This window comes from Arachis stenosperma, chromosome 6 (assembly GCF_014773155.1).
Source record: "Arachis stenosperma cultivar V10309 chromosome 6, arast.V10309.gnm1.PFL2, whole genome shotgun sequence".
NCBI classification, from domain to species: domain Eukaryota; kingdom Viridiplantae; phylum Streptophyta; class Magnoliopsida; order Fabales; family Fabaceae; genus Arachis; species Arachis stenosperma.
The window spans coordinates 73,305,513-73,314,650 of NC_080382.1; positions in this window are offsets into that span (position 1 = coordinate 73,305,513).

Below are 9,138 nucleotides of genomic sequence, written 5' to 3' on the forward strand. Positions count from 1 at the left end.
CTTCATCTGAAGAAGACGCCTACAGAAGCTCAAGAACTAATTGAAATGGTTGCAAATAACCAATTCATGTACACTTCTGAAAGGAATCCTGTGAACAATGGGACTAATCAGAAGAAAGGAGTTCTTGAGATTGATACCCTGAATGCCATTCTGGCTCAGAACAAGATATTGACTCAACAAGTCAATTTGATTTCTCAAAGTCTGTCTGGAATGCAAAATGCACCAAGCAGTACTAAGGATGCTTCATCTGAAGAAGAAGCTTATGATCCTGAGAACCCTTCAATGGAAGAGGTGAATTACATGGGAGAATCCTATGGAAACACCTATAATTCTTCATGGAGAAATCACCCAAATCTCTCATGGAAGGATCAACAGAGACCTCAACAAGGTTTCAACAACAATAATGGTGGAAGAAACAGGTTTAGCAATGGCAAGCCTTTTCCATCATCTTCTCAGCAACAGACAGAGAATTCTAAGCAGAACCACTCTGACCTAGCAACCATGGTCTCTGATCTAATCAAAACCACTCAAAGTTTCATGACTGAAACAAGGTCCTCCATTAGGAATTTGGAGGCACAAGTGGGACAGCTGAGCAAGAAAATTACTGAACTCCCTCCTAGTACTCTTCCAAGCAATACAGAAGAAAATCCAAAAGGAGAGTGCAAGGCCATCAACATGGCCGAATTTGGAGAGGAAGGAGAGGAAGTGAACGCCACTAAGGAAGACCTCAATGGGTGTGCACTAGCCTCCAATGAGTTCCCTAATGAGGAACCATGGGAATCTGAGGCTCAAAATGAGACCATAGAGATTCCATTGGACTTACTTCTGCCTTTCATGAGCTCTGATGAGTATTCCTCCTCTGAAGAGGATGAGTATGTCACTGAAGAGCAAGTTGCTAAATACCTTGGAGCAATCATGAAGCTAAATGACAAGTTATTTATGAGACTTGGGAGAACGAACCTCCTTTACTCACCAAAGAATTGGATGACTTGTCTAGGCAGAAATTACCTCAAAAGAGGCAGGACCCTGGGAAGTTCTCCATACCTTGTACCATAGGCACATTGACCTTCAAGAAGGCTCTGTGTGACTTAGGGTCAAGTGTAAACCTCATGCCTCTCTCTGTAATGGAGAAGCTAGGGATCTTTGAGGTACAAGCTGCAAGAATCTCACTAGAGATGGCAGACAATTCAAGAAAACAAGCTTATGGACTTGTAGAGGATGTTCTGGTGAAAATTGAAGACCATTACATCCCTGCTGATTTCATAGTCCTAGAGACTGGGAAGTGCATGGATGAATCTATCATCCTTGGCAGACCCTTCCTAGCCACAGCAAAGGCTGTGATTGATGTTGATGGAGGTGAACTGATCATTCAAGTGAATGAAGAATCCTTTGTGTTTAAGGCTCAAGGATATCCCTCTGTCACCATGGAGAGGAAGCATGAAGAGCTTCTCTCAAATCAGAGTCAAACAGAGCCCCCACAGTCAAACTCTAAGTTTGGTGTTGGGAGGCCACAACCAACTTCTAAGTTTGGTGTTGAACCCCCACCCTCAAGCTCTAAAGTTTGGTGTTGGGAGGTTCCAACATTGCTCTGAGCATCTGTGAGGCTCCATGAGAGCCCTCTGTCAAGCTACTGACATTAAAGAAGCGCTTGTTGGGAGGCAACCCAATGTCATATTTTATCTATTTTTCTTTGTTATTTTATGTTTTCTGTAGGTTGATGATCATGAGAAGTCACAAAATCAATTGAAAAAGCAAACACAGAATGAAAAACAGGAAGAAAAATAGCACACCCTGGAGGAAGAACCTACTGGCGTTTAAACGCCAGTAAGGCTAGCAGATGGGCGTTTAACGCCCAGTCTGGCACCATTCTGGGCGTTTAACGCCAGAAAGGGGCACCAGACTGGCGTTAAACGCCAGAAAAGGGCAAGAACTTGGCGTTAAATGCCAGAAATGGGCACCAGCCCGGCGTTTAACGCCAGAATTGGCTCAAAACGCATTTTTGCATGCCATTTGGTGCAGGGATGACTTTTCCTTGACACCTCAGGATCTGTGGACCCCACAGGATCCCCACCAACCCTACCACTCTCTCTCTTCTTCACCCATTCACCAATCACCTCAACACCTCTTCCCCAAAAACCCTTCACCTATCAAATCCCATCTTTCTCTTCACCACTCACATCCATCCTTCATAAAACCCCACCTACCTCACCCTTCAAATTCAAACCACTTTTCCTCCCAAACTCACCCTCCCATAGCCGAACCATAACCCTTCCCCCACTCCTATATATACCCATCTTCACTCCTTCATTTTCCCACAACCTAAACACCACTTCTTCCCCTCTTTGGCCGAACACAAAGCCATTCCCTTCTCCCTCATTTCTTCTTCTTCTACTCTCTTCTTTCTTCTTTTGCTCGAGGACGAGCAAACCTTTTAAGTTTGGTGTGGTAAAAGCATTGCTTTTTGTTTTTCCATAACCATTTATGGCACCCAAGGCCGGAGAAACCTCTAGAAAGAGGAAAGGGAAGGCAAAAGCTTCTACCTTCGAGTCATGGGAGATGGAGAGATTCATCTCAAGGGTACATCAAGACCACTTCTATAAAGTTGTGGCCTTGAAGAAGGTGATCCCCGAGGTCCCTTTTTCACTCAAAAAGAGTGAATATCCGGAGATCCGAAGAAGAGGTTGGGAAGTTCTTACCAACCCCATTCAACAAGTCGGAATCTTAATGGTTCAAGAGTTCTATGCCAATGCATGAATCACCAAGAACCATGATCAAAGTGTGAACCGGATCCAAAGAATTGGCTTACTATGGTTCGGGGAAAATACTTGGATTTTAGTCCGGAAAATGTAAGGTTGGCATTCAACTTGCCTATGATGCAAGGAGATGAACATCCTTACACTAGAAGGGTCAACTTTGATCAAAGGTTGGACCAAGTCCTCACTGACATTTGTGAAGAGGGCGCCCAATGGAAGAGAGATTCAAGAGGGAAGCCGGTTCAACTAAGAAGGCATGACCTCAAGCCCATGGCTAGAGGATGGTTGGAGTTTATCCAACGCTTAATCATTTCCACTAGCAACCGGTCCGAAGTTACTCTAGACCGGGCCATCATGATTCATAGCATCATGATTGGAGAAGAAGTGGAAGTTCATGAGGTTATAGCCCAAGAACTCTATAAGGTGGCGGACAAGTCCTCCACCTTGGCAAGGTTAGCCTTTCCTCACCTCATTTGTCACCTCTGTTATTCAGTTGGAGTTGACATAGAAGGAGACACCCCCATTGATGAGGATAAGCCCATCACTAAGAAAAGGATGGAGCAAACAAGAGACCCCTCTCATCATGAGATTCCTGAGATGCCTCAAGGGATGCACTTTCCTCCACAAGACTATTGGGAGCAACTGAACACCTCCCTAGGAGAATTGAGTTCCAACATGGGACAACTAAGGGTGGAGCACCAAGAACATTCCATCCTCCTCCATGAAATTAGAGAAGATCAAAGAATCATGAGAGAGGAGCAACAAAGAAAAGGAAGAGACATTGAGGAGCTTAAGCACTCCATAAGATCTTCAAGAGGAAGAACAAGCCGCCATCACTAAGGTGGACCCGTTCTTTAATCTCCTTGTTCTTTATTTTCTTGTTTTTTTTCGAATTTTCATGCTTATGTTTATCCATCTTTGTGTCTTATGATCATTAGTGTCTTAAGTGTCTATGCCTTAAAGTTATGAATTTCCTATGAATCCATCACCTTTCTTGAATAAAAAAAAATGTTATTAATTGAAAAGGAAAAAGAATTGCATGAATTTTGAATTTTATAACAGTTTAATTATTTTGATGTGGTGGCAACACTTTTGTTTTCTGAATGCATGCTTAAACAGTGCATATGTCTTTTGAATTTGTGATTCATGAATGTTGGCTCTTGAAAGAATGATGAAAAAGGAGACATGTTACTGAGGATCTGAAAAATCATCAAAATGATTCTTGAAGCAAGAAAAAGTAGTGAATACAAAAAAAAAAGAGAAAGAGAAAGACGAAAAAAAAAGAAGAGAGAGAAAGAAAAAGAAAAGAAAAAGAAAGAAATAAAGTTGTGATCCAAGGCAAAAAGAGTGTGCTTAAGAACCCTGGACACCTCTAATTGGGGACTTTGGCAAAGCTGAGTCACAATCTGAAAAGGTTCACCCAATTATGTGTCTGTGGCATGTATGTATCCGGTGGTAATACTGGAAGGCAGAGTGCTTTGGGCCACAGCCAAGACTCAATAAGTAGCTGTGTTCAAGAATCATTATACTTAGCTAGGAGAATCAATAACACTATCTGGATTCTGAGTTCCTAAAGAAGCCAATCATTCTGAGTTTCAAAGGATAGAGTGAGATGCCAAAACTGTTCAGAGGCAAAAAGCTAAAAGCCCCGCTCATCTAATTAATACTGATCTTCATAAATGTTTTTGGAATTCATTGCATATTCTCTTCTTTTTATCTTATTTGATTTTCAGTTGCTTGAGGACAAGCAACAATTTAAGTTTGGTGTTGTGATGAGCGGATAATTTGTACGCTTTTTGGCATTGTTTTTAGTATATTTGGTTTAGTTTTTAGTATATTTTTATTAGTTTTTAGTTAAAATTCACTTTTCTGGACTTTACTATGAGTTTGTGTGTTTTTCTGTGATTTCAGGTATTTTCTGGCTGAAATTGAGGGACCTGAGCAAAAATCTGATTCAGAGACTAAAAAGGACTGCAGATGCTGTTGGATTCTTACCCCCCTGCACTCAAAGTGGATTTTCTGGAGCTACAGAAGCCCAATTAGCGCGCTCTCAACGGCTTTGGAAAGTAGACATCCTGGGCTTTCCAGCAATATATGATAGTCTATACTTTGCCCAAGATTTGATGGCCCAAACCGGCGTTCAAAGTCACCTTCAGAATTTCCAGCGTTAAACGCCGGAACTGGCACCAAAATGGGAGTTAAACGCCCAAACTGGCACAAAAGCTGGCGTTTAACTCCAAGAAGAGTCTCTACACGAAAATGCTTCATTGCTCAGCCCAAGCACACACCAAGTGGGCCCGGAAGTGGATTTTTATGTCATTTACTCATCTCTGTAAACATTAGGCTACTAGTTCTCTATAAGTAGGACCTTTTACTATTGTATTTGGGGAGCTGGGTAGTTATCTTTGTTCTTAGGCTATCTTAGATCATTGAGAGGCTGGCCATTCGGCCATGCCTAGACCTTGTTCTTATGTATTTTCAACGGTGGAGTTTCTACACACCATAGATTAAGGTGTGGAGCTCTGCTGTACCTCGAGTATTAATGCAATTACTATTGTTCTTCTATTCAATTCCGCTTGTTCTTGTTCTAAGATATCACTTGTTCTTCAACTTGATGAATGTGATGATCCGTGACACTCATCATCATTCTCACCTATGAACGTGTGCCTGACAACCACCTCCGTTCTACCTTAGATTGGGTGAATATCTCTTGGATTCCTGATACACGATGCATGGTTGATCGCCTGACAACCGAGCGCTCGCCTGACAACCGAGCCAGCCATTCCGTGAGATCAGAGTCTTCGTGGTATAGGCTAGAACTGATGGCGGCATTCAAGAGAATCCGGAAGGTCTAACCTTGTCTGTGGTATTCTGAGTAGGATTCAATGATTGAATGACTGTGACGTGCTTCAAACTCCTGAAGGCCCCGTTAGTGACAGACGCAAAAGAATCACTGGATTCTATTCCGGCCTGATTGAGAACCGACAGATGGATAGCCGTGCCGTGACAGGGTGCGTTGAACATTTCCACTGAGGGGATGGGAGGTAGCCACTGACAACGGTGAAACCCTTGCATAAGCTTGCCATGGAAAGGAGTAAGAAGGATTGGATGAAGACAGTAGGAAAGCAGAGAGACGGAAGGGACACAGCATCTTCATGCGCTTATCTGAAATTTCCACCAATGAATTACATAAGTATCTCTATCTTTATCTTTATTTTTTATTCGTATATCACCATATCCATTTGAGTTTGCCTGACTAAGATTTACAAGATGACCATAGCTTGCTTCATACCAACAATCTCCGTGGGATCGACCCTTACTCGCGTAAGGTTTATTACTTGGACGACCCAGTGCACTTGCTGGTTAGTTGTGCGAAGTTGTGTTTATGCCATGGTATTGAACACCAAGTTTTTGGGGTTCATTACCGGGGATTATGAGAGTTGTGAAAAGTATTGTTCACAATTTCGCGCACCAGTCCACCTTAGTGATGGCGGCTAGTTTCCTTCTTGAAGATCCTATGGAGTGCTTGAGCTCCTCAATGTCTCTTCCTTGTCTTTGTTGCTCTTCCTTCATGGCTCCTTGATGTGCAGTCAAATGCTCTATTACTGAGCTATGGACCTTTGGGATGAACCTCTCCATCTCTCATGACTCGGAGGTGGAAGCAATTGCCTTCCCTTTCCTCTTTCTAGAGGTTTCTCCGACCTTAGGTGCCATAAATGGTTATGGAAAAACAAAAAAGCAACGGTTTTAACACACAAAACTTAAAAGGTTTGCTCGTCCTCGAGTAAAAGAAGAAAGAAAGAAGGGAAAGAAGAAGAAAATGGAGGAAATTGAGGGAGAGAGATGGAGGTGATTGGTGAAGGGTAGTTGGGGAAGGGTGTTATGGGTAGGTGTGAAGAAGAGAGAGGGTGAGTTGAGGTTGGTGGGGATCCTGTGGGGTCCACAGATCCTGAGGGTCAAGGACTTAGTATCCCTGCTCCATTTATGCGTTCAAAAATGCCCTTAGAGTGCAATTCTGGCGTTTAACGCCAGACTGCTGCCTATTTCTGGCGTTAAACGCCAGCTTTTATACCTTTCCTGGTGTTTAACGCCAAGCTGTTGGTTGTTTCTGGCATTAAATGCCAACTTAACGCTTCTTTCTGGCGTTAAACACCTGTCTGGTGCTTCTTTCTAGCGTTAAACGCCCAGAATGGTGCCAGACTGGGCATTTAACGCCCATTCTGTTACCCTTATTGGCGTTTAAACGCCAGTAAGCTCCTCCTCCAAGGTGTGTTGTTTTTAATGCTATTTTTTATTTTGCTTTAATTCTGCAGTTGTTTTTGTGACTCCACATGATCATCAACCTAAAGAAAACATAAAATAACAATTGAAAATGAAATGAGAAAGTGATTAACATAGAAAAATAAGATTGGGTTGCCTCCGAATAAGTGCTTCTTTACTATCTTTAGCTGGACTTTTACTGAGCTTTAATCTAGTCTCAATTTTGAGCATTCTTGCTCAACATTGCTTTCATGATAATGCTTAACTCTCTGTCCATTAACAATGAACTTTTTGTCAGAGTCAATATCCTGAAGCTCTACATATCCATATGGCGACACACCTGTAATCACATATGGTCCTCTCCACCGGGATTTTAATTTCCCAGGGAATAGCCTGAGCCTAGAGTTAAACAACAGAACCTTTTGTCCTGGCTCAAAGACTCTGGATGACAGTTTCTTGTCATGCCACCTTTTTGCTTTCTCCTTGTAAATTTTTGCATTTTCAAAAGCATTGAGTCTGAATTCCTCTTGCTCATTCAGCTGGAGCAATCTTTTCTCTCCAGCTAATTTGACATCAAGGTTTAGGAATCTGGTCGCCCAGTAGGCTTTATGCTCCAGTTCCACGGGCAGGTGATAGGCCTTCCCATACACAAGCTGGTATGGATAAGTTCCTATAGGAGTCTTGAATGCTATTCTGTATGCCCATAGAGCATCATTCAAGCTCTTTGCCCAATCCTTTCTACAGGCAATTACAGTTCGTTCTAGGATTCTCTTTAGTTCTCTATTAGAGACTTCAGCTTGCCCATTTGTCTGTGGATGATATGGAGTTGCCACCTTGTGGCTAATTCTATATCGGACCATAGCAGAGTAAAGCTGTTTATTACAGAAATGAGTGCCTCCATCACTGATTAGTACTCTAGGGACACCAAATCTGCTAAAGATATGTTTCTGGAGGAACTTCAGCACTGTCTTAGTATCATTAGTGGGTGTTGCAATGGCCTAAACCCATTTAGATACATAGTCTACTACCACCAGAATATAAGTGTTTGAGTATGATGGTGGGAAAGGCCCCATTAAGTCAATACCCCATACATCAAACAACTCAATCTCTAAGATCCCTTGTTGAGGCATGGCGTAACCATGAGGCAAATTACCAGCTCTCTGGCAACTATCACAGTTACGTACAAACTCTCGGGAGTCTCTATAGAGTGTAGGCCAATAGAAACCTCATTGGAGGACTTTTATGGCTATTCGCTCACCTCCGAAATGTCCTCCATATTGTGATCCATGGAAATGCCATAGGATCTTCTGTGCCTCTTCTCTAGGCACGCATCTACGGATTATTCCGTCTGTGCATCTCTTAAAGAGATATGGCTCATCCCACAGGTAGTACTTTGCATCAGAAAGTAATTTTTCTTTTGCTGCCTGTTGTACTCCCTGGGAATGATTCTTACAGCTTTATAGTTTATAATGTCTGCAAACCATGGCACTTCCTGAATGGCAAAGAGTTGCTCATCCGGAAAGGTTTCAGAGATCTCAATGGAGGGGAGGGACACTCCTACCACTAGTTCTATCCGGGACAAGTGATTAGCTACTTCGTTCTCTGTCCATTTTCTGTCTCTTATTTCTATATCAAACTCTTGCAAAAACAACACCCATCTTATGAGCCTAGATTTTGAATCCTACTTTGTGAGTAGATATTTAAGAGCAGCATGGTCAGTGTACACAATCACTTTTGATCCTACTAAATAGGATCTAAACTTGTCAATGGCGTAAACCACTACAAGTAGTTTTTTTCTGTGGTTGTATAATTCTTCTGTGTGTCATTTAGAACACGGCTGGCATAGTAAATGACATGCAAAAGCTTGTTGTGCCTCTGTCCTAATACTACACCAATAGCATGGTCACTGGCATCACACATTAGTTCGAATGGTAATGTGCAGTTTGGTGCAAAAATGACAGGTGCTGTGACTAACTTAGCCTTTAGAGTTTCAAAGGCCTGCAGACACTTTGAGTCAAAGATAAATGGCGTGTCAGTAGCTAGCAAGTTGCTTAGGCGATTTGCAATTTTTGAAAAATCCTTTGTAAACCTCCTATAGAATCCTGCATGTCCCAGAAAGCTTTTG